Source organism: Bufo bufo, chromosome 5 (genome assembly GCF_905171765.1).
Source record: "Bufo bufo chromosome 5, aBufBuf1.1, whole genome shotgun sequence".
NCBI lineage: Eukaryota > Metazoa > Chordata > Amphibia > Anura > Bufonidae > Bufo > Bufo bufo.
In genome coordinates this window covers 411,880,145-411,907,407 of record NC_053393.1, presented here as the reverse complement: position 1 = coordinate 411,907,407, position 27,263 = coordinate 411,880,145, and positions in this window count along the sequence as shown.

The window sequence follows — 27,263 nt, the reverse complement described above, 5'->3', positions numbered from 1 at the left end:
CTTAATAACCCGGCGCTGATGAGCCTAAGTTATGTAGAGCCGCTGGCCTCTACATAACTTAGGCTACTTTCACACTCACGTTTGGTGCGGATCCGTCATGGATCTGCACAGACGGATCCATTCAGATAATACAACTGACTGCATCCGTTCAGATAATACAACCATCTGCATCCGTTCAGAACGGATCCGTTTGTATTATCTTTAACATAGCCAAGACGGATCCGTCTCTAAAGCCATTGTAAGTCAATGGAGGACGGATCCATTTTCTATTGTGCCAGATTGTGTCATTGAAAACGGATCCGTCCGTATTGACTTACATTATGTGTGAGGACAAATCCGTTTGGCTCTGTTTCATCAGATGGACACCAAAATGCTGCAAGCAGCGTTTTGGTGTCCGCCTCCAAAGCGGAATGGAGATGGAAAGGAGACAAACTGAGTCATTCAGAGCCAGTGTAGGCGAATTCACCGCCAGCCCAAATCTACGCCAGCTCACTTGTTGGTTTAGATTTAGCTAATTTTCTACACCACGTCGAGTTTTTTAGAACTGGCGTATGTGATGTGGGTGAAGAAAAAGTTGCAGATTCAGCTGCAAATCCACTTTGCGACCAAATCTGCGACAGATATACACCAAAAATTGGCGTATATCTATTCATAAATGACCCCTTATATACCTATGTAGGGACACAGATGTCCAGGACCACTTCTGGAGTGCTGGACCTACTACAGACACAACATTAGCAAAGAAGAGCCCGTGCCCACCTGAAGTAGCAGGGTAGCGTCGGGCATGGGTCTGTCTGCCAATGTAAACCACGGGAGGAGAGTTTCCACACCCACAGGTGTGCCATCAAATATGGCTTCCTGATGAGATAGCTGTGGCAGCCAACTGAAAAGCTGACAATGAGCATCTACCTCCTCACTAAAGTGCCTGATGTAAACTCGGTCAGATGGAGATAAGCAGCAGGTTCTATTACATCTCATCTGAGGGGCCACGGGTAGCAGGAGAGTAAGACATGTGCAGCAGATGTAATGTCATGCTACTACAGTTTATACCGAATTGTTGCTGTCATATGTAGGGGAAACAGAGCAGACCTTGTAGTCAAATGTTCACAAGGACTCCTATGATTGAGTTACTTCAATTACATCCATGCAAACATTCACACTTCTATTTCATTGAGCAGACATTCCCTTTAATAAATCTGCCTAAAAGTTATAGGCCACACCCTGGTAAATCCCACACCCTTTTTAACTGTTGTCAAGCATAAAATGTTAAATTGTTTTAAATTGTCCATTTGTGACTTCTCAGTGCCAAAAAGCTGCCACAAAGCTGTTGATAAACACCTCTTACTGTGTTGGAAAAGGTTCGACTTTTGCAGAGGGGGATTTTATGTGATCCATTTAATAGACATGTCTCTGTAGTCATCAAATTAAAGTTACTGGATGCTGAGCCAAAGTCTTCCCATTACATTTGCTTATTACATATAATTCAGTACATTAATATAATTTGGGTCTGTTTTAAACCATCCAGGTCAAAAAGATACATCTAAATTCTTTAAAGATAGATTTGATATTTCCCACAACATATGGACTAATTTTCACATTTTGTTGCCAGAGCTTTAGCTTATGCAAGATTTGTCATCCAAAAAAATGAAGGCATATGCTGAGAATGTTGGCAAGGTACTCCTAAGTGACTTCATTTATTTAAAGAACGATGGGCGACATTACCATAGGAACATTTTAGCAGAAAAGGTAAAGCTCTTAAACAAAATTACCTCTCCAGATTTTATGAATAGAATTAATAAAATTAGTATGTAGAAATAGAAATGTAATTATCTACATGATTAGAATAATCTAAAAGACAGAACTAATGTTAGTTAATATAGTAGGGCCAGTAACTTTATTAAAAACATGCTGCTTCCACATACAGTATTAAATGGATTTTCCGGCATCCATCCATCTTTAAGATAAGTCATCAATATTTTATTGGTGGAGGTCCTACTCCGGGCAACCCAGCTTCATCTCTCGGATGAATGCTGTGGTCTGTTCACAGTATACCAAGCACAGTGCCATACATTGTATACTGGTATTGCAACTCAATCATATGCACTTGAATGGGACTAAGCAGCAGAAAGCCAATGTGACCAGTGGATGTGATGATGATATTGGCTGAGGAAGAGTTTTCAGCACTTGCCTGAACGCTGTGGTACCTTCCAACAGCTAATTGAGGTGGTGGCGGGAGTTGGGTCCCCACCTATGAGATAATGATGAGGATAGGCCAACTTTTAAGTTCCAGAAAACCACTTTAGCAAGTGCAATAGCTGCAGTAAAGTGTGGCAAGTATACTAGTTTACAATGTAGCAGTTCTACCTAAACTCCTGTAGGTCACTGATTACTGGAGTACTCAATGGTATACTATATGAAAATAGAAGGGAAGAGGCCCAGTTGTACTCTGGAACAGTCTCCTGTATTTCTTCTCACAACCCTGGAGTGACAAGTAATATGTGCACCAATGGAAATAGAGCTTGTTTATTAACAAGTATAGTGGATACATACAATTTAGTACACACCTTGGAAAAACAAGAAACTTTTCCATCAATATTCCGGCCCTGAAAACACCCTTTAACACAGCTCCTTATATGTCAGAAGAACTGAATCTTTGCATTGTTGCAGTAGGCCTCATGGCCTATAAGTTTCCTGTAAACATCCTGTGTACATATATCCAGATGTAGCCAATGTTATTTTGACACCAGTTGTGCCAAGATGGTCACTTCAACGTAATTTGTATTACTGTAATTCTAGATGAGCAAAATTTTTTAAAATTCAATTCGGCAGGTTCGCCGAAGGTTGCCAAGAAATTACATTTGTTATGAATGAATTTGTCACGAATCGCTATAAATCATGTATACCCAGGCCAATCTGCTTAAAAGCAGTGTTTTCAAATCTGGCATAAAAACGGATTTCAGATGGAATTGGAGCAAACGGATGTCAATACAATGACATCCGTCCTCAATTACAGTGTAGGGTAAATAAAACAGAATCATTAGTTTCTGTTTTAAAGAACAGGCAGGTGGATGCATTGGATGGAAAGGTGAGAACTAGCGAAGCGCTGGTGTGAACCTACCCTAAGGCCTATTCTTCCCACTTGGTGGCCCAATCTCAGAGTGAAGGCTTGGAAATTACAACTGCAAAATGCACTATTTTTTACCAACTTCGGGGGGGGGGGGGGGGGGGTGTGCAACCCCAGTGTGCTGGCCAAGTGTCTAATAAATTTCATAAAAAGCTGTATAAAATAGTGGCCCCATGACAGAGTGTGGAGGGTGGCAGCAGTGGTAGTAACAGTGACAATGGTGGCTCCATGAAAGAGTGGGGAGGATGGCAGCAGCAGTGACAGTAACAGTAACAATAGTGGCCCCATGACAGAGTGAAGAGGGTAGCATCAGTGACAGTAACAGTGACAATAGTGGCCCCATGAAAGAGTGGGGAGGGTGGCAGCAGCAATGGCATATAGCACAAGATGATGGCAGATCATAGTAGTAGCAGAACCCAACAACAGCAGTGTGATGGAAAGGCCCAGTGGCATGCATATCCTTTAAAAAATGTAACATGTACGTATCAGTATGCCAAGAAGCACCATTGTAGGAATGACAGTAGAGGCAGCAAGCGGGTGGCAGCATCAGAAGTAACAGCCCATTTTGCACAATATTCCAGTCTGTCATCACACTACAGTATGATCATTAGTGGCAGAATGATCTATTCTGCTGCATTAGGCACCAGTGTCTCGAAATCCTCGTTGATCCATGCCTGAATCATCTTTACGAAGGTTAGTTTCTTAACATTTTGGGAGAAAAGGAGAGTTCTCTTTATAGATTTCAGACTTAACGTGCTGCTTATGGAGCTGGTGCTGCTCCTGCACCCATCCTTCCCCAAAGTCATGGCAGTGGAGAGTGAGCGCAGAGGGTCTCCCTGGTCAGACCTTCTTGAGGATGGCAGATGGCGCTCATAGGCAATGACCAACCGACTACACAGCATGTCTCTATAGTAGTCCAATTTTGCATCCCTCTCAGAAGGTCTAAAAAAAATGCACTCATTTTTGAACTGTAACAAGTGTCTAACAATGTGGATAGCCAGTAGTCATCCCTCTGCCGAATCCTGACAATGCTGCTGTCGCTACTCAAAGATGACATCATGCATCTGCCCCATTTGTGCAAGGGACTCAGAGGGCCTCCCTGCCTCCATCTCCACTGCATACTGCCACGGGGTCTGTCAGGGTCATCTGCGTCGTCTTCATCGCCATCCTCCAGCTCCTCATGCTCCTCTCCTGTCCCTTGGACAGATAAACCACCTAGGTGTGTATGAAATTCCTTGGTGTTTATGTCCTCCTCCTAATCCTCATCCTCCTCCTTCTCCTCTGCCAGTTCATCTTCCTCAGGGCTCAGGTGGCCATGAGATGTAGGTGCCACATCTTCTGTCCCCTCGACAATCACATTTCTCTCCAGGATGTTGAAGGAGTTGGAATGACATCATAGCATGAGCTTCCACTGGCTAAGATGAAAATTACACAGTGGAGTAAATCTGTCCGTCTGCTGCATTAAGAAATCATTGACTACCTTCCTCTGCTCGTACAGGCGGTCTAACATGGAAACATTGCATATCAGGCAATGTTGGGGAAGAGCATTTGGCTTTTGCTCAAGGAGGGCGTGTTTTGCACGGTAAGAGTGGCTGAAGTGCATGCACAGTTTGCTGGACACTTTTTAACAGCTCTTGCAGTCCAGTGAAAGACATGAGAAACCAGGTGGCAACGAGATTGAAAAAATGTGCCATGCAGGGTGCATGGGTCAGCCCTTCCTGATGCAGCACAGACAAAAATCTCCTATCTCCAGTTGGCAAGGAGACAGACAGTATTCGATTTCTTTATTGATGACATGAAGCAGTTCCTCCCCGGTGTGGCTCCGTTTGCCCAGGCTGACGAGGTGCAGACCACATGACAACGCCTAGCTTTGTATAGGTGATATGATAGAGGACCACTGTGAACTGTGCCTTGAGGGGAGGGTGAGAACAAGGTGAAAGATGAGGAGATAGAGGAGAACATTGGTGCAGAAATCCCATGATTACAACGCGGAGGCGGCATTGCCAAGTTGCTGGTGTGCCTGGGTCGGAACGACATTTACCCAGAGGGGTGTCAATGACATATATTGTCCTTGACCATATTTACAACTTCATATTTCAGCGCAGGCATGAAGTCTATCAGACACCCAGAGGCCCAAGGACTGACCCACCTCTGCTCAACGTACGTGTGCAGGGACAGTACAGCTTTTCTGGAAAAGTAATGTCGGCTTGGGACTCTCCACCTTGGGAGGGCACAAGCCATCAGTTCTCTGAAATGTGCAAAGTCAACCACATGGAAAGGGAAAGACTGTAGTACCAGCAACTTGACCAGATGCAAGTTGAGCTTCTACACCACTGGATATCTGAAATGGGTTTGGTACTGAGGATTCCTAATTTTAAATGTTTTTAAAGATGCAGAAATGAATACCGAATTAATTCATCAAAGTCTAGTACGACTTCGGGTGTACAGAGACAGCATTAAAATCGAAGTGTTTGACCAAATCGACTTCGGACCAATGATCTGAAGCTCGATTTGCTTAACACTAGCCTCAACCATTTTTATTTTCAGAGTGTTAGGCAGCTGCTCAGAAGAACCCATGGCTGCTGTTTTTTGGGACAAGGTTAGAGGGGTCTGGGTACTTATTAACTATTAAAGGGAACCTGTCATCAACTTTGTGCTGCCCATACTAACGGCAGATTAAGGCAGAGACAGGTGAGTTTATTTCAGGGGTCTGTCATTTAAAAGTTAAATTCAAGTGATTGCCGAGAACCAACATCACAATCAAGGCAGACTGGGCCTGGAAAAGAGTCACGGCCACCTGAGAAGAGTCATGCTTATTCATAAAGTCCTGCTCTCCCTCCCCACCTGCTGATGATTGACAGCCTTCTACTTAGTTTACTCTCTTTCTCTTTAGGAGAGAACTGCCAGTCATCAGCAGATGGGCGGGAGAGCAGGAGATTATGAATAACCATGACTCTTCTCAGGTAGATTTGACTCTTTTCAAGGCCTGTGCTGCAATGATTATGATGCTGGTTCTCAGCAACCACTTACTTTTAGCTCATGAGTGACACACCGCTGAAATCAGCATTTCTGTCACTATTTTATGCTGCCCTCAGTGAGGTTAGCATAAAGTTGATGACAGGTTCCCTTTAGGGTTGAGCGAACCCGAACTGTAAAGTTCGGGTTCTTACCAAACTTTAGGGTTTTTTGTACACGTTTGGGTTCGAGTTTGGGTTCGAGTTCGGTGTTTGGCGATTTAATAGCACTTGTTGAAAGGCTGCAGGGCAGCCAATCAACGAGCGTTTAACTCGTGTGCCCGTAGAAACCATCACAGCTATGCCTACTAATGGCATGGCTGTGATTGGCCAAGTGCAGCATGTGACCCAGCCTCTATATAAGCTGGAGTCACGTAGCGCTGCACGTCACTCTGCTCTTACTAGTTGTAGGGATAGGATGCTGCTACTGTGAGGGAGATATTAGGAGAGACTCTGATATCTGCACTTGGTGTGAAGTCTGCGATCTACAGCGTTTTTTGTTTGGGGGTGCAATGCAAAATCTTTGTACCCTGCCCTGAGCCCAGTGAGACTGAAAAAAAAGTTTTAATCCGTCTGTTAGGTGGGCGTTGTGCAACAGCAGTGCACCAGCACTGCATATGTGCCAGGGACAATCATTTAATCCTGTTCTTGTAGTTCAGAGGCCGACATATACCCATTTTTAAAGTGCACCTGCACTGCATATGTGCCAGGGGAAGGGAAAATAATACCGTCTGTGAGGGACCCGGGGGGTGACATACCCCCATTTCTGAGAGTGAAATATAATCAGTTAAATCCATCTGTTCCATTGTGGGGTGACATATTTAAATTTTTTGTTGTAAAGTACCTCTGAGGCCTGCACTGCATATGTGACAGGCAGGCACATAAATTTAGCAAATCCATCTGTTCCATTGTAGGGGTGGCATATCCACAATTTGTTATGTAAAAAAACCCCTAGGCTTAATTTGTGAGATTGAAATATAATCTCAGTTAAATCCATCTGTTTCATTTATGGTTAAAGAAACCCTCTTTTTTGGGCAATAAAGTACCTTTTTGACCTGTCATGCATTTGTTACAGTCCAATAAAACTACCAAATACTGCAGTTACATTTTTTGTGGAAAAATTCTAGTTTTTGTTCCTAGAAAGTACATTTGCGGCCTCCGCTGCGTTCCTGTCAGTCAAATAAAACCATTAAATACCGCTTTTACATTTTTGGGATTCAAATTCTGCATAGCAGACCGGGCTATAAGTTTAAAAAATTTGTCTGCTACATTAACCCATTTCTCCCATTAAAAAAAACCCTGATCTGCCTAGGTGACAGGGACTTAAATTTCTAAAAAAAAGTCTGTTCCATTGTTGGGTAACATTAACCCATTTTGGCCGTCAAAAAACCCCTGCTCTGCATTGTTCACAAGGAACTTAATTTAGTAAAAACGTCTGTTACTTCGGTGGGTGACTGCAAAAAATGTGGAGAGCGTCAAACAAGGGACGTGGCCCTGGTCGTGGTGCTGCTGGTGTTGGTGGAGCTCCTGTTGCAGGGAGAGGATGTGGTCGATCTGTGCCAGCTACACACCCAAGTGAAACATCTTCCTCAGGTGCGAGTAGGCGACAGAACCTTCAGCGTTATTAGGTAGGGCCGAATGCGGCTCTAGGAATGGTAAGGCCAGAACGAGTACAGGCAATAGTAGATTGGGTTGCTGACAGTGCCTCCAGTTCCTTCACATTGTCTCCCACCCAGTCCCCTGCTAAAAGATCAGAGTTGGTACCTGCAGCCCATGGCCATCAGTCTTTCACCTCACCCCCTTGAAAATCAGCCAAGCAGTCTGAGCCCCAAGTCATGCAGCAGTCTCTTCTGCTTTTTGATGACTCTGCTGGCAGGGTTTCCGTAGGCCATCCACATAGCCCTTCCCCAGAAGTGGAAGAGATTGAGTGTATTGATGCCCAACCACTTATGTTTCAGGATGAAGACATGGGAAGACCACCGCAGCACGTCTCTGATGATGACGAAACACAGGTGACAACTGTTGTGGCTTTCTGCAGTCTGCAGACCGACGAGGAGTGACAGGGACCTAAATTTTGTAAAATCATCTGTTCCATTGGTGGGTGACATGAACCCAGTTTTGCCGTGAATAAACCCCTGCTCTGCATAGGTGATAGGGACCTAAATTTCTAAAAATCGTCTGTTACATTCTCGGGTGACATTTTACCATTTTTGCCGTATACAAACCCCTGCTTTGTATAGGTGACAAGGACCTAAATTTTGTAAAATCATCTATTCCATTGGTGGGTGACATGAACCCAGTTTTGCCATTAATAAACCCCTGCTCTGCATAGGTGACAGGGACCTAAATTTCTAAAAATCGTCTGTTACATTCTCGGGTGACATTTTACCATTTTTGCCGTATACAAACCCCTGCTTTGTATAGGTGACAAGGACCTAAATTTTGTAAAATCATCTATTCCATTGGTGGGTGACATGAACCCAGTTTTGCCATTAATAAACCCCTGCTCTGCATAGGTGACAGGGACCTAAATTTCTAAAAATCATCTGTTACATTCTTGGGTGACATTTTACTATTTTTTCCATTTACAAACCCCTGCTCTGCATTGCTGACATGGAACTAAATTTAGTAAAAACGTCTGTTATGGAAGATGCGAGACTACAAGCGTACGCTGATGGCATTCCCACCTGACAGCGGGGGCACAGTGGAAGCACAAGGCGAAGGCAGAGGATGAGGAAGAGGTCACCAACGCAGCTGGGGCACCGCCAGCACCTCAGAAGGCAGGGTTAGCATGGCCGAAATGTGGAAAAGTTTTGTCAGCACGCCACAACAACCAGCACCACTAGCTGATATTGAACGTCTTAGCAGGAGGCAGCATTTCAGCAATATGGTGGAGCAGGATGTGTGCACATGCCTACACGTACTGAATGACGGGTCTGCCCCTTTCAACTTCTGGGTCTCCAAATTGGGCACATGGCCTGAGCTTGCCCTTTACGCCTTGGAGGTGCTGGCCTGTCCTGCAGCCAGTGTATTGTCTGAACTTTGTTTAGCACGGCAGGAGGGGGTTATCACAGACAAGCGCAGCCGCCTGTCCACAGCCAATGTGGACAAGCTCACGTTCATTAAAATGAACCAGGCAGGGATCCCACAGGACTTGTCCACTGAAGTCGGGTCCCCATTTACTTGAATGGGGTTCGGGGTCAAGTTCGGGTCCCGAACTCAAACTTTTTTCCGGTTTGACCGAACCAGGTGTCCGCTCAACTCTAGTTCCCTTTAATTATTGGAGATCAATAATTGTGACCAGGTATGCCCAAAAACTTTTGCATGCCACAGTGTGTGTGTGTATATACACTCACCTAAAGAATTTGTAACATAGTACATAACATAGTACATAAGCCCGAAAAAAGACATTTGTCCATCCAGTTCGGCCTGTTATCCTGCAAGTTGATCCAGAGGAAGGCAAAAAAAACCTGTGAGGTAGAAGCCAATTTTCCTCACTTTAGGGGAATAAAAAATTCCTTCCCGACTCCAATCAGTCAATCAGAATATCTCCCTGGATCAACGACCCCCTTCTAGTAGCTATAGCCTGTAATATTATTACACTCCAGAAATACATCCAGGCCCCTCTTGAATTCCTTTATTGTACTCACCATCACCACCTCCTCAGGCAGAGAGTTCCATAGTCTCACTGCTCTTACCGTAAAGAATCCTTTTCTATGTTTGTGTACAAACCTTCTTTCCTCCAAACGCAGAGGATGTCCCCTTGTCACAGTTCTGGGGATAAATAGATGATAGGATAGATCTCTGTACTGACCCCTGATATATTTATACATAGTAATTAGATCTCCCCTCAGTCGTCTTTTTTCTAACGTGAATAACCCTAATTTTAATAATCTTTCAGGGTACTGTAGTTGCCCCATTCCAGTTATTACTTTAGTTGCCCTCCTCTGGACCCTCTCCAGCTCTGCTATGTCTGCCTTGTTCACTGGAGCCCAGAACTGTACACAGTACTCCATGTGTGGTCTGACTAATGATTTGTAAAGTAGTAGGAATATGTTCTCATCACGGGCATCTATGCCCCTTTTGATGCAACCCATTATCTTATTGGCCTTGGCAGCAGCTGCCTGACACTGTTTTTTGCAGCTTAGTTTGCTGTTTATTAAAATTCCTAAAAAAATTATAATAAAAATAATAAAATTATAATAATAATAAAAAATTATTAGGAACACCTGTTCTATTTCTCATTAATGCAATTATCTAGTCAACCAATCACATGGCAGTTGCTTTAATGCATTTAGGGGTGTGGTCCTGGTCAAGACAATCTCCTGAACTCCAAACTGAATGTCAGAATGGGAAAGAAAGGTGATTTAAGCAATTATGAGCGTGTCATGGTTGTTGGTGCCAGACGGGCCGGTCTGAGTATTTCACAATCTGCTCAGTTACTGGGATTTTCACGCACAACCATTTCTAGGGTTTACAAAGAATGGTGTGAAAAGGGAAAAACATCCAGTATGCGGCAGTCCTGTGGGCAAAAATGCCTTGTGGATGCTAGAGGTCAGAGGAGAATGGGCCGACTGATTCAAGCTGATAGAAGAGCAACGTTGACTGAAATAACCACTCGTTACAACCGAGGTATGCAGCAAAGCATTTGTGAAGCCACAACATGCACAACCTTGAGGCGGATGGGCTACAACAGCAGAAGACCCCACCGGGTACCACTCATCTCCACTACAAATAGGAAAAAGAGGCTACAATTTGCACGAGCTCACCAAAATTCGACTGTTGAAGACTGGAAAAATGTTGCCTGGTCTGATGAGTCTCGATTTCTGTTGAGACATTCAAATGGTAGAGTCCGAATTTGGCGTAAACAGAATGAGAACATGTATCCATCATGCCTTGTTACCACTGTGCAGGCTGGTGGTGGTGGTGTAATGGTGTGGGGGATGTTTTCTGGGCACACTTTAGGCCCCTTAGTGCCAATTGGGCATCGTTAAAATGCCACGGGCTACCTGAGCATTGTTTCTGACCATGTCCATCCCTTCATGACCACCATGTACCCATCTTCTGATGGCTACTTCCAGCAGGATAATGCACCATGTCACAAAGCTCGAATCATTTCCAATTGGTTTCTTGAACATGAAAATGAGTTCACTGTACTAAAATGGCCCCCACAGTCACCAGATCTCAACCCAATAGAGCATCTTTGGGATGTGGTGGAACGGGAGCTTCGTGCCCTGGATGTGCATCCCTCAAATCTCCATCAACTGCAAGATGCTATCCTATCAATATGGGCCAACATTTCTAAAGAATGCTATCAGCACCTTGTTGAATCAATGCCACGTAGCATTAAGGCAGTTCTGAAGGCAAAAGGGGGTCCAACACCGTATAAGTATGGTGTTCCTAATAATTCTTTAGGTGAGTGTATATATATATATCAAAAAATTGTAATCCAGGCAGCACTCAAAAAAAATGGTCCTTGTATCCTTTTATTGTGCCAAATGGGACGTTTTAATTCTGTGTAAGCTTTTCTCAAGAGCTGAAACATTGCGTTTTATCTTCAACTTGCTTAACTTTTCACAGTAACAGTAATTTTGACCAGGGGTTCCCAATCTTTCGCATGACACACATATATATATATATATATATATATATATATATATATATATATATATATACACACACACACAAACACACATACATATAACTCTTGAATAGTTTCCGTGATATTAATCAAAACATTTATCTGTAGGCATCTCAGCTTGAACTACAGTACCTTGATACTATGTAATAAATCCCACTTAGGAGCATCCATGCAGATCAGAAGACTTGGCCTGTCTTGCCAACATTCCTTCACAGAGGTGACTATATGATTGCCTCTTATTTGTAAGTATCTGAAAAGCCTCTTTGTGCTAAATAAATGCAGTATATTATTACAGTCTTCCAAATTCACTTTGATACTTTAGTCATTTAGTTCTGGATGTATACACATCAGTGAAGGGGTAATTTTTGCATGTGTAGAATATCTGGTTTGCTGTAGAATCATTCAGTGTGTGTTGTAGACTTCTCTGCTAAAATAGTTCAGCAGTGGTAGGAAAATGTTTAATGTAATAACCATATGCCAGATCAAAACTCTGTATCTCAGTAGGGTTTGGGAAGGATGCCACATGCACATTCTTTTATGCAGCTAAAAGCATTTTGGTCTAATTATAGGTATATGCAGTCAATAATTCATTCTGTTGAAATGACTGTTGTTGAATTGTGCATTTTCTAAAGGAATGAAAATTGCTAATTTTTGCAAAAGTAAAAAGAAATAGAGCTGTCAAAATGAAGCTGAACGGGAAGGTAATTTTAGCCACAAACTATATTTGAAAAATGTAATTCTCATTTAAGAAAAAGCTGTCAGTTTTATAACAAAATATTTTATCATTATTAGTATTATTTTTTATTTGAAAGCACCATTAATTCCATGGCCCTGTACAGTCGTGGCCAAAAGTTTTGAGAACTACATAAATATTGGAAATTGGAAAAGTTGCTGCTTAAGTTTTTATAATAGCAATTTGCATATACTCCAGAATGTTATGAAGAGTGATCAGATGAATTGCATAGTCCTTCTTTGCCATGAAAATGAACTTAATCCCAAAAACAACTTTCCACTGCATTTCATTGCTGTCATTAAAGGACCTGCTGAGATCATTTCAGTAATCGTCTTGTTAACTCAGGTGAGAATGTTGACGAGCACAAGGCTGGAGATCATTATATCAGGCTGATTGGGTTAAAATGGCAGACTTGACATGTTAAAAGGAGGGTGATGCTTGAAATCATTGTTCTTCCATTGTTAACCATGGTGACCTGCAAAGAAACGCGTGCAGCCATCATTGCGTTGCATAAAAACGGCTTCACAGGTAAGGATATTGTGGCTACTAAGATTGCACCTCAATCAACAATTTATAGGATCATCAAGAACTTCAAGGAAAGAGGTTCAATTCTTGTTAAGAAGGCTTCAGGGCGTCCAAGAAAGTCCAGCAAGCGCCAGGATCATCTCCTAAAGAGGATTCAGCTGCGGGATCGGAGTGCCACCAGTGCAGAGCTTGCTCAGGAATGGCAGCAGGCAGGTGTGAGCGCATCTGCACGCACAGTGAGGCGAAGACTTTTGGAAGATGGCTTGGTGTCAAGAAGGGCAGCAAAGAAGCCACTTCTCTCCAAAAAAAACATCAGGGACAGATTGATCTTCTGCAGAAAGTATCGTGAATGGACTGCTGAGGACTGGGGCAAAGTCATATACTCCGATGAAGCCTCTTTCCGATTGTTTGGGGCATCTGGAAAAAGGCTTGTCCAGAAAAGAAAAGGTGAGCGCTACCATCAGTCCTGTGTCATGCCAACAGTAAAGCATCCTGAGACCATTCATGTGTGGGGTTGCTTCTCATCCAAGGGAGTGGGCTCACTCACAATTTTGCCCAAAAACACAGCCATGAATAAAGAATGGTACCAAAACACCCTCCAACAGCAACTTCTTCCAACAATCCAACAACAGTTTGGTGAAGAACAATGCATTTTCCAGCATGATGGAGCACCGTGCCATAAGGCAAAAGTGATAACTAAGTGGCTCGGGGACCAAAACGTTGACATTTTGGGTCCATGGCCTATAAACTCCCCAGATCTTAATGCCATTGAGAACTTGTGGTCAATCCTCAAGAGGCGGGTGGACAAACAAAAACCCACTAATTCTGACAAACTCCAAGAAGTGATTATGAAAGAATGGGTTGCTATCAGTCAGGAATTGGCCCAGAAGTTGATTGAGAGCATGCCCAGTCGAATTGCAGAGGTCTTGAAAAAGAAGGGCCAACACTGCAAATACTGACTCTTTGCATAAATGTCATGTAATTGTCGATAAAAGCCTTTGAAACGTATGAAGTGCGTGTAATTATATTTCACTACATCACAGAAACAACTAAAACAAAGATCTAAAAGCAGTTTAGCAGCAAACTTTGTGAAAACTAATATTTGTGTCATTCTCAAAACTTTTGGCCACGACTGTACATCAAGAGGGGGTTACACATACATAATATAAAACACAAATACAATGAGCATGACACTATTACCAGGGGGAGAGGATCCTGCCTTCAAGAGCTTACAATCTACAAGGGAAAACAACACAGTAGATGAGGGTAAAAACTGTTTATCTGGCTATTTGGTGAAAGCATGTTTATTGCAGATGGTAGGCTTTCCTGAAGAGTTGACTTTTCAGGTTGCTTTTGAAGGTTTGGATGTTGGGGCAGAGTCTGATGTGCTGGGGTACTGACTTCCAGGGTATGGGAGACGTACGTGGGAAATCTTGTAGACGACGAGAGGAGAACAAAGAGAACAAAGAAGGAGGTCCTGTGAGGATCAAAGATTAAATGTGGGGATGTATCTAGTAAGCAAGTCAGAGATATAAGGAGAGGGAAGATTGTGGATGGCCTTATACGAAGTTGTTAGTATCAAAAACTGATTTCGCTGGGCAGTGGGGAGATGCAGAAAAAAAGTGAAGGGAGAAATAGATTAACCAAGCAGCAGAGCTGAGGATAGATTGGAGAGAAGTAATAGTACTAGATGGGAGCCCAAAGAGGAGGATGTTTCAGTAGTCCAGGTGAAAATACGCTAGCATCTTAGTTGACTCAGGGGTGAGAAAGCAGCGAGTATGAGAGATGTTCTTGATTGAATGTAGCAGGTGGAGCTAAGGGTTTGTATGTGTGGCTTGAAGGACAGTTCAGAATTAAAAGTTATCTCAAGGCACCGGAAGGCTTCAGGTCATGCACCATCTGTGTGTGGGCGTACTTGCGTGGTGCTGAGCACCGTAACATAGGGATGCCCTGATAATCCACATGCACCCGAGAGAACCTTGTTTGCCGTCCCTGAGATGTTGCAGAGTGCAGTATGCTGAGATCACTGTCTAAAAGATATCTGATCCCCTGACTTCTCTGCAGTGTGTTTAGGGATAGAGCAGCTTGGTTCTATGAATCCAAGCGTAGAGAGGTGGCATGGTCCCTGGATGAACTGAAGCAGGAGATGAGCAAGTGGGAGCTATCGCTGAAGTGGGAGATGAGCAGCTGAGCGCTGCTGCGGGTGGCGGTGGCTGCCATGAACCCAGCTTATTCAAGCAATTCCTGTTTGAGGGACCCTGCCGAGTGAGAGGCGAGTGGAGGAGCCTGGTTGAATGAGAATCACTGCTGGGTGAGACTCAGAAGATATTAATTGCATGGTATATGGTGTCTTGGTGTATGTTACAGTATATTGAGCAACAATGGCATGTCATCGGAATGAGGAATAAAAACTATTTATTGAAACATTGGGTTATGGGTTTCTGGTAGATAGCAAGTGTTTGTATAATTGTTAAAACCCCTATTACAAAGAGGAATTGAAAATCTTTAGTGGAAAATAACAAATGTAAAAAACAAAAAAAAAAACAACACTGTTTCTGATCCCATTCGATTAGAGCAATTGATTCCAGAAGCTCGGTAAAGAGGGGTGATAGAGCATCTAAAAAGATGCCATATGGAACACAATTTAATAAAGGTCCTCGTTCAGCTGAACATGACTTTAGAAGGGAGTCCAATAAATACTTGGGGAAATCACCTATGGCAACTCCCACGAAACGTTAATTCCCCAATAGATGTATCTGCACATGCTAAAGCAGTGGCAAATGAACTATTGCCTTAACTGTCAGAATTAGTGGAGAAATTATTACAAGAGAAAATTACTCAAATCACTGCATAAAACAAAAAACAAGCAAATGAGATAGAGGAGTTTGAACAAAAATCAATTCGTGAGTACGAATTGTATGGGTTAGAATTAAAGGAAAAGTCAACCTCTGAAGCATGTAAAATCCTCCAGACATTGAATACTGTAGTTCCTCTTTGTGGCAGAGATCTCTTAGTTTATAGTCATTATTTTTACTCACACAAGGAAACTTAGGCCTCATGCACACAACCGTTTTTCGGGTCCGCATCCGAGCCGCAGTTTTGGCCGCTCGGATGCGGACCCATTCACTTCAATGGGGCCGCAAAAGATGCGGAGAGCACTCAGTGTGCTGTCCGCATCCGTTGCACCGTTCCGTAGCCCCGCAAAAAAATATATAGCATGTCCTATTCTTGTCCGTTTTGCGGACAAGAATAGGCATTTCTACAATGGGCCGCCTGTTCCGTTCCGAAAATTGCAGAAGGCACACGGGTGGCTTTCATTTTTTGCGGATCTGCGGTTACCGGACCGCAAAAAACGGAACAGCCGTGTGCATGAGGCCTTATAATATTTTTGGATTGAGAGGTCGCTTAAAAAGCTCTCTGTGGGCTGCTTTGGAGACTGTAGAAGCCGGAGATACAGGCGCATGCTAATGCTCTGGTGCGTGCCAAGCCATACCCCCGAGGATTTTTAAGAAAGATGGTATGACTCTCTTTCAGGTTGAAAGAGGTCACCAATGAGTTCCTAGAAGACAATTATGGTTACAGCGGACAAAAATATTTTATACTTACCCAGGTGACTTGGTGGTGTGGGTGCAGTTCCTCTCCCCCCACCCCATCCCCCCTTTGACATCAGGTTATTTTCTCCCTATACTGGGAGACTAGTTGATATAGGGCATTCACTATGTGTTAATTATGTTTAAAATGTATTTATGACATAAGGGTAATCTACACGGGGGGAATAAATGTTAATTCCCCAAAAGATGTATCTGCACTTGCTAAAGCAGTGACAGAAGAACTATTGAATTCACTGTCAGAATAAGTGGAGAGATTATTACAACAGAAAATTACTTAAATCACTGCAGAAAACAAAAAACAATCAGATAAGATCGAGTTTGAACATAAGCTGTTATCCTTGGAAGTTAAATTGGAAACTTGAAGCTTATATTATACCAACAGATTATCTGACAGATTTTCTGACCAATCATTGGACAAACAGATCTTTTGTTATCCACACCAACTATTGGTCTGATTGGTCAGATATTGGTCAGACAATTAGGGTTGAGCGAACCCGAACTGTAAAAGTTCGGGTTCGTACCGAACTTTAGGATTTTTGGACCCTGGACCCGAACCCGAACATTTCAGTAAAAGTTCGGGTTCGGGTTCGGCGCTTTCTTGGCGCTTTTTGAAAGGCTGCAGAGCAGCCAATCAACAAGCGGTTAACTGTCTGACCTTAGAAGCCATCACAGCCATGCCTACTAATGGCATGGCTGTGATTGGCCAGAGCAGCATGTGACCCAGGCTCTATATAAGCTTGAGTCACGTAGCGCTGCACGTCACTCTGCTGTTACAATTGTAGGGAGAGGATGCTGCTGGACTTGTGATTTCAGGGAGAGAATAGGAGAGAATCTGACTCCGCGATCTACCTAGAAATAGTTGTGTGGGTGCAGGGCACTATCGTTTTACCCTGCCCTGAGCCCATTGACCAAAAAAAAAATTACTTTTATCCGTTTGTTAGTTAGGTGGGCGGCGGCCATTTTATGCAAGCTCAGTGCACCAGCACTGCATCTGAGCTTTTGGGACATTGTAAATTTTTGGGCAATATACAACATCTGGATTAGTCAGTGTGCAATTTAAGCTAGAAATACAGCCATCATTTTCTGGGGTTTTAAAAAAACACACTTTTTTGACTAAAAGCTGTATTTTCCTGATCTGCAAGTGTTAAATTCAAGTTTAATATATACAGCTTTCATATTCTGTTACCAAAAAACACTTTTTTGGCAATCTACAACATCTGGATTAGTCAGTGTGCAATTTAAGCTAGAAATACACCCATCATTTTCTGGGGTTTTAAAAACACACTTTTTTGCCAAAAACACTATATTCAGGCCTTGCAGCATCAGCACGTGTGAAATTCCAGGCTTATATACTGCTGTCAAATTCAGTTGTTGAACAAACACTCGTTTGGGCAAAAAAAATGTAGTTGGCAGCCTTTGATGCAGATGTCATTGTAAGATACACCCTTAATACATTTGGGTTAGATTCAGAGATTTGAAATACCGCAATTTGGTGCACCAATATTGAATTCAGGCCTACAGTGGGTCAGGCCGTGTGAGATACACTCTGTATATACAGGGCTTATATTATTTCATTAATAAAACACCCTTTTTGGGGCAAAATGCACAATATTTCAGGCCTTGCAGCATAAGCACGTTTGAAATTCCTGGGTTATATACTGCTGCCATATTGAGTTATTAAACGAACACCCGTTTGGGCAAAAAAAGTTTATTTGGCAGCCTTTGCTGCATATGTCATTGTGAGATACACCCTTAATACATTTGGGTTAGATTCAGAGATTTGGTGCACCAATATTGAATTCAGGCCTACAGTGGATTCCTTAAAAATTACCCCGATATGTAAGAGCTGCTGCATAAAGTGCGGGCCGTCTGTTCGCGCTTTCGGCGTTCTCACCCTGCTGCTGCTCGCCTGTCAGCGCTGCAGCGTAGCTTCGGCCTTCCCGCTCACCGCCTCATATGCGACGTGCCCACAAGGTGGGACTCCACCTTGCACATGCTGGCCAGACTGTGCGAGCAGCAGGCAATAGTGGAGTTTCAGCTGCAGCATGCACGGGTGAGTCACTCGGCGGAACAGCACCACTTCACCACCAATGACTGGGCCTCCATGCGAGACCTGTGTTCCTTGTTGCGCTGTTTTGAGTACTCCACCAACATGGCTAGTGCCGATAACGCCGTTCTCAGTGTTACTATCCCACTTCTATGCCTCCTTGAAAAAACGCTATCTCGACCAATACAGAATTTATTAGATATACCTAGTACTACCCAAATGAGGGGTAGACTAAAAACAATAAAATTCGCCTAGAACATAATCGAGGACATCTACAATAAAATAATAACACAATAAAATCGATGTAAAAAAAATCGCTGTATAAAACAAAGTGCATATACTGATAACTCGAACAAATGGTAAAACAGCATACAAGGTCTTTAATTCAGCAAGATTTTAGTCACCTACTGCGCGCAGACGGTATTAGGTGGGCACTTTCCTATAGATTTTCTTCATGACACTTGACAAGTGATCCTTTGGGGGATTAAAACCAGACGCGTTTCAGGGTATTGAATAACCCCCTTCCTCAGTGGTTGCGAAAGTGCCCACCTAATACCGTCTGCCACGGAGTAGGTGACTAAAATCTTGCTGAATTAAAGACCGTGTACAACTATCGAGGTCCACGTGCAAACAAGTTGCCGGCGTGGGAGTTTAGACGGAAGAAAGTTCGTAAGACTACGGTCGATTACACTTAAAAACCAACGACCAGAGCAATTTTTGGGCACTTGCTCCATCGAATGGTAAGATCGTTTGATTTTTTATGCCGGCTTATGTGTGCTGGGAACACACAGTTAATTGCTTCAGCAGGACGCCGCTGAGATTTCAACATAGCGGGACGCCGCTAGTACTGATTGTTGGGGAAGAGCTAAACACAAGTTTTCCTATGCGATTGAGTTCTCATTAACCAACCTCATTCGATCCAACAGCGATTCTTATGGGATTCAGACTTTTATCTTCATGCTTAGATTCACATTCGAACAAGCATCGATCCTCAAGAATTGGATGCTATTGTGTGTATGCTGTTTTACCATTTGTTCGAGTTATCAGTATATGCACTTTGTTTTATACAGCGATTCTTAATATCGATTTTATTGTGTTATTATTTTATTGTAGATGTCCTCGATTTTTATGTTCTAGACGAATTTTATTGTTTTTAGTCTACCCCTCATTTGGGTAGTACTAGGTATATCTAATAAATTCAATATTGGTCAAGATATCAGAGAGTGCCCAGTTCATTTTGTTCCTATTGCCATTTAATTGAGTAGATAGGGTGAACCTACTCTACTGAGAGCACCTCTTATGATCTCTGGTTCCTCCTGTGTGCCACATTATTTATATTTACACTTGTTTTAGCTGAAGATAAGCTTTTTATGTGGTTGAACTTTACATGGCTGTCGTTAAGCCATCCTGTTGGGATCATTTCTGTTGTTATATATATATATATATATATATTTTAATAACCCCTTATGCTGCATTCAATCCTGCTAGTTGCCTACCATTTGTAAAGCTAATTCCCTGTAACAGTCGCGTACACACACACAGGGGGGAGGGAAGTGACCACTGCGCTCCACCCTCACCCCTGGCCCTGCCTACTTGCCTCGCGAGTCCTAATGACAGGGGACAACTAGACGGCAATCCCTAGCTTGGAATAAGTGCAGGGAGGACAGACCAGACAAACAACAGAATGTGAACAGACCGAGTCTATACCAGGAAAGCTACGAAGTACAAATGGAGCTAGCAGAGAATAGTCAGGAGAAGCTGGGATCATAAATACCAGTAGAGTCGTGATGTACCAAAGGAGTCAGCAGAGGAACGCCAGGAGGAAGCTGGGGTCAGAATACCAGGAGAGCAGCAAAGTACACAAGGAGCAGGCAGAGGATCGTCAGGAATTGTGCAGGAGGTAAGTACGCCAGGAAAGACAAAGTCGCAGGTGGAACCTAAATAACAGGCAATCTGTGGCCAGCAAACTGCCTGTTTAAATAGGGAGCCAAAGGGGTCATGTGACGTGGCCAGCGTCACATGACTCCACCCAGACTACACAGCCAAGCGCTGAGTGATCAGCTCGGCGCTCAGCCCTAAAACCATTCTCATTAATGCACATAGACGCGCGGGGGCGTGCATAGTATTATCAGGAGCCCAGGCGACGCTGGACGCGCTGATGATGCGAGCGCGCTCTGGACCTGCCCGCCTTCTAGACCGCGCCGTGACAGTACCCCCCCTTTTACGCGGGGCCACCGGACCCAAGGACTCAGGTGACAGCTTCTCGGGATGATCCTCATGAAATTTCTTAACCAGTCTAGGGGCATGAACCTCCCTAGCTGGTACCCAAGACCTTTCCTCGGGTCCATAGCCCTTCCAGTGCACCAGATACTGCAAGGAATTACGCATTCTTTTGACATCCACAATTTTAGATACCACATACTCCACAGAATCCTTAACCAGAACAGGCAGAGGCGCGGCTTGTGACGGTACAACAGGTTCGATGTATTTTTTTAGTAGGGACTTGTGAAATACATCGTGAATATGGAACGAGTCGGGCAATTCTAACCTAAATGATACAGGATTAATCACCTCTATGATTTCGTATGGCCCTATAAAGCGAGGAGCAAACTTTTTTGAAGCAACTTTGAGTGAAAGATTTTTAGAGGACAACCACACCTTATCCCCCACCTGAAAGTTCACCCCCGTGGAACGTTTCCTATTGGCCTGGACTCTTTGAGTATTTTGAGCTTTTTCCAGGTTCGATTGAACCCGAGCCCATACTGTGCACAGTTTTGAGGAGATCTCATCAGCCTCAGGATTACACGAGGATACGGATGACCCAGAAAGAAAATGAGGATGAAAGCCATAGTTACTAAAAAACGAGAGACCCCAGCAGAGGAATTAACACGGTTATTCAGAGCAAACTCGGCTAACGGAAGGTATTTCACCCACAACTGTTGATCATCTGCAACATATGCCCTGAGAAATTGTTCCACCGACTGATTGAGGCGCTCAGTCTGTCCATTACTTTCAGGGTGACAAGCAGATGAATAGGACAGAGAAATCTGGCATCTCAGACAGAAGGCCCTCCAAAACTTAGACACAAACTGCACACCCCTGTCAGATACAATATTTTCTGGAATGCCATGTAAACGTACAATTTGTTCCACAAACAAAGATGCTAGGGTCTTCGAACTCTGGAGTTTAGGCAGGGGAATAAAGTGAGCCATCTTGCTGAATCTATCAACCACTACCCAAACCACAGTCTTACCCTCCGCAGGTGGCAGATCAGTGATAAAATCCATCGAGATGTGAGACCAGGGTCTCCTGGGAATGGGTAAGGGTCGTAGGTCCCCAGCCGGGCGAGTCCTAGGGGTCTTAGACCTCGCACAAACCTCGCAGGCCAACACATAAGACTTGACGTCTCTAGTTAAAGTAGGCTACCAGAGTGATCTGGAAACCAGCTCTTTAGTGCCCTCAATGCCCGGATGTCCACAAAAAACAGAGTCATGACACTCACCCAGCAGTTGGAGATGAAGCTGTACGGGAACAAACAACTTATCTGTAGGAGTAGACGACGGAGCTGTCATGGTCTTACCTGCTTGCTGCTCTCCTTCGTTTGACATGTGCTGGCGGCCATCTTGGTTTCTGGGTGTCTTGTAGCCTTCCACCCTGCGGCTCCTCCTTCCCCTGGGAGGAGCTGGATGCCTAGCTCATATATATAGGAGGTCTGTGGCTTCAGTTCCTTGCTTGGTCCTCTTGTGTTCACATGCTTCTAAGACTGCTGCTGCTTCTGGTTCCTGATCCTGGCTTCGTCTGACTACCCTGCTGGTTCCTGATCCTGGCTTCGTCTGACTACCCTGCTGGTTCCTGATCCTGGCTTCGTCTGACTACCCTGCTGGTTCCTGATCCTGGCTTCGTCTGACTACCCTTCTGGTTCCTGACCTCTGGCTTCGCAAAGACTCTGCTCGGTTTCACCATCCGTTTGGACTTTTGCTTTACAGCTTTATTTTCAATAAAGCCTTCTTATTTTCACTTATCTCTTGTTGTACGTCTGGTTCATGGTTCCGTGACATTAGGACCAAGCCATGAATTCTGACGGTACAGGGCCATCCTCGCTACCCACGCTGGTTGCCAGACTTGATCAGCAGGATCACCTGTTGGGTCGGTTCGCTGTGGCGTTGCAAACCCTGCTTGAACGCACGGCTCATTTCGCTCCCGTTGCCGATGGGTCGGTTGTCGCTCCTGGGCTCGCTCCTACTGCCGCTCCGGTTGTTGCGCCAGAGTCTACCCCGACACCTGTTGTTGCGCCTGCGGTGTTTCGGGGTATGACCGGTTCTGCCCCTCTTCCACAGCGCTTTGGGGGAGAGCCAACTCAGTGCCGAGGTTTCCTTAACCAGGTGGGCATTTATTTCGAGTTGCTGCCACATGCCTTTCCTACTGAGAGATCAAAGGTGGGCTTCTTGAGTACAGATCCAGAAGTCCCTTGAGGTCTCTGCGCAGCGCCAGAGACTCCAGGCTGATCGCAGACGAACGCCTGCTCCTTCCTACCAGGTCGGAGACCGTGTATGGTTGTCCACCCGCAACCTCAACCTTCGAGTGCCCACTCCCAAGCTGGCGCCTCGCTTTGTTGGTCCCTTCCGAGTGCTTCGCAGGGTAAACCCGGTAGCCTATGCCCTTGCGCTTCCTCTTGGCATGCGGATCTCCAACGTGTTTCATGTCTCCCTGTTGAAGCCACTGGTGTGTAATCGTTTCACTTCCTCGGTTCCTCGGCCTCGTCCGGTCCAAGTGGGCAATCGTGAGGAATATGAGGTGAGCAATATCCTGGACTCACGCCTGGTCCGCGGTCGGTTGCAGTTTTTGGTCCATTGGCGTGGTTATGGTCCAGAGGAGCGTTCCTGGGTTCCCTCCGCAGATGTCCATGCTCCTGCCTTGCTCCGAGCCTTCCACGCACGCTTCCCTCAGAAACCGTTTTGTGCTCCGCGGAGGAGGGGCCCTTGAGGGGGAGGTACTGTCATGGTCTTACCTGCTTGCTGCTCTCCTTCGTTTGACATGTGCTGGCGGCCATCTTGGTTTCTGGGTGTCTTGTAGCCTTCCACCCTGCGGCTCCTCCTTCCCCTGGGAGGAGCTGGATGCCTAGCTCATATATATAGGAGGTCTGTGGCTTCAGTTCCTTGCTTGGTCCTCTTGTGTTCACATGCTTCTAAGACTGCTGCTGCTTCTGGTTCCTGATCCTGGCTTCGTCTGACTACCCTGCTGGTTCCTGATCCTGGCTTCGTCTGACTACCCTGCTGGTTCCTGATCCTGGCTTCGTCTGACTACCCTGCTGGTTCCTGATCCTGGCTTCGTCTGACTACCCTTCTGGTTCCTGACCTCTGGCTTCGCAAAGACTCTGCTCGGTTTCACCATCCGTTTGGACTTTTGCTTTACAGCTTTATTTTCAATAAAGCCTTCTTATTTTCACTTATCTCTTGTTGTACGTCTGGTTCATGGTTCCGTGACAGGAGCTAGGTGTTGTTCAGCCTTGATGAGAGTCGTGATGTCCTGAGACAAGGCTGCTAGGAAGACCTTAGCTGGTAAAATGGTTTCAGGTGGAGTCTCTGTAGGCTGGTACGCACAGAAACTCAGAGAGAGTGCGTCGGCCTTCACGTTTCTACTTCCTGGTCTGAAAGTGATGGAAAAATTAAAGCGAGTAAAAAACAATGCCCATCTAGCCTGACGGGGATTTAATCTTTTAGCCGACTCGAGAAACATTAGGTTCTTATGATCGGTAACAACAGTAACACAATGTTTTGCCCCCTCAAGAAAATGTCTCCATTCCTCAAATGCCCACTTAATGGCCAGTAACTCCCAATTTCCTATGTCATAATTTCTCTCAGAGGGGGAAAACTTTCTGGAAAAAAAGGCACAAGGTCTCAGGTTAGTGAGGGTAGCAGGACCTTGCGAGAGGACTGCTCCTGCGCCGTCCTCAGAAGCATCCACCGCCACGATAAAAGTATTTTCCTGATCTGGCTGGGTTAGAACGGGAGCGCTACTGAAAGCCTCCTTTAGGGTTTCAAATGAATCTACGGCCTCAGTAGACAAATTTTCCAGATCTGCCCCTTTCTTAGTGAGGTCGGTCAGTGGTCTAGCGATTACTGAGAAATTCTTTATGAACTTACGGTAGTAGTTAGCGAAACCAAGGAAACGTTGTAAGGCATTTAAGGATGATGGTCTTACCCATCCCTTAATCGCTAAAACCTTTCTAGGATCCATCTTTATGGCATGGGGAGTCAGAACATGTCTGAGAAATATAATCTCCTGCACCCCAAAGACATATTTTTCCTGTTTAGCAGATAATTGGTTCTCTCTCAACACCTGTCTAACATGAAACACATGACTCTTAAAATCAGGGGAAAATATCAAAATGTCGTAGAGATATACAATAACAAATTTTCCAAAGAACACTCTAAGAATATCGTTCATGAAATTTTGGAACACAGCCGGGGCATTGCTGAGTCCAAAAGGCATAACGAGATATTCAAAGTGACCAGCCGGTGTATGAACGCTGTCTTCCACTCTTCCCCCTCTTTGTTTCAATCGTTTTTATTGGCATTTCAAATTAAGACACATTACAATAAAGATGCATTTCAATCACATCTATGGTGGTCGAGTTATTCATAACAAAATGACAATGCAATAACATAACTCTTGTCAAAGAGTAACTTCACTGATTTCTATGAACGTCATCCACGACTGGAGCACCATTATAATATAAATGGATCCTTAAGCTTCCCAAGAATAAAGCCTCAAATTTTGGAAACAGTGATTATATGCCCACCCTCTCCCCCTTATTTCTGACAAACATTTTGTAATGTATATTTATTGGTAATCCAAAGCGCATGTGTAAGTATATCTAGTTAGAGAATAATCTCAAATATGTTCTTCCTTCCATCATCCTCATCCCATTCTACACTGTGGAGATGTCATCCAAAATTGCCACTGTTTTGCAAATTTCTGGTAGGAACCATTCCCTAGGGCTATGATTCGTTCATAAGCAAAGGTGGTATTAATAGCGGACACTAGGTCTCTTAATTGCGGTACTTCCTGAGATTTCCATCTCTGCAATAGCATCAATTTGGCCAAGACACAAAGAACACATACCAGTTTCCTGCTTTCTATAAAGAAATCCACCACTCCAACTAAAAGTAGGGCAAGTTGCGGTGTCCACCCAAATTTCTGTGGGAGTAATGAGTCCAACAGTTCTCCACATGCTTTCCAATACCTTATTATCAGTGGGCATTGCCAAAGGATGTGAAGTGTTCCCCTACCTCCACAGCCCCTCCAACATTCGCTAGACACTCCCTCGTACATATAATGCAACTTTTCAGGTGTATAATACCAGTGCAGAATTGTTTTTAGAGCCGACTCCACGTGAGTGGAACATTGTAGATGAGAGTGGATCAGTTCTCTGCCAATCAATATCAGTTATGGTAATATTCAGTGATCTTTCCCACTTACGCATGGGGTGAGATTTCTTAAATTGGGTTGGCTGGAGCAGTGCTTTATATAGTGATTTTATCCCCTTAGAATTACCAGAAAGGTAGATCATGCCCATTTGAGTGCAACTTAATTTTGCAGGGCGTAGTGTGTGTAACAGATGCCGGATTTGTAGGTATTTGAAAAATTCTGACTTGGGTAGCTTCAATTGTTCCTTCAAGGATTGAAAGGACTTCAGCGTCCCACTCTCATACAACGATTCCACTGTGCACTTAGTCTCTGAGTACCACCCAGATAAATCTGTGTGCGGGAGTAAAGCTCTGATAAAAGAAAATGGCAATGAGACCAGTGTTGGCTGGCTCCCCTCATTATCTATGCGATGGATTTAAGTTATCAGGGATTTGTGTGTTCCAGAAAGGCAGATGTAGTAGGTCTGGCAAAGTAAAAGGCGCTGCTTGTGCCTGTTCTACTTGTACCCAGGGTATCCCCAATTTTTCTTGCTTCCAATTTCTAAGCATGGATACTAAAGTGGCTAAATAGTATAATTTCATATCCGGTACCGCAAGTCCTCCCAGTGCTCAAGGTTTTTGAATAATGTTTCTAGCCACCCTTGGTTTCTTATTTTGCCAAATATACTTGGATAATGTATGCTGCACCTTATTGAAAAACCCTTTTGGCAACAGAATCGGAACTGTGCGGTACAGGTAGAGGAAGCGAGGGAGAATAAACATTTTAAAAGCCGCAATCCTGCCTAACCATGATGTTTCATGTTTGTGGAAATTATCCAGGTCTCTACCAATCTCTGTAAGCAGGGATTCATAGTTAAGGCTATATAATTTTGACATTGAGGGGGTCATGTTAGTACCCAAGTACTTGATGCTGTCAGTGCACCAATCAAAGTCCCATTTTTCCCGAAAAGACATTGTTAGAGCTTCCGGGATGTGGATCGGCAATGCTTGTGTTTTGGAGGAATTAAGATGATAATATGAGATATTTCCATACAGTTCTATTTGGCTCATGACCGCTGCTAAGGATGTTTCCGGATTTGACAATGACAGTAAAACGTAATCTGCGTATAATGAGATTACATGATCCTGCCCTCCAATT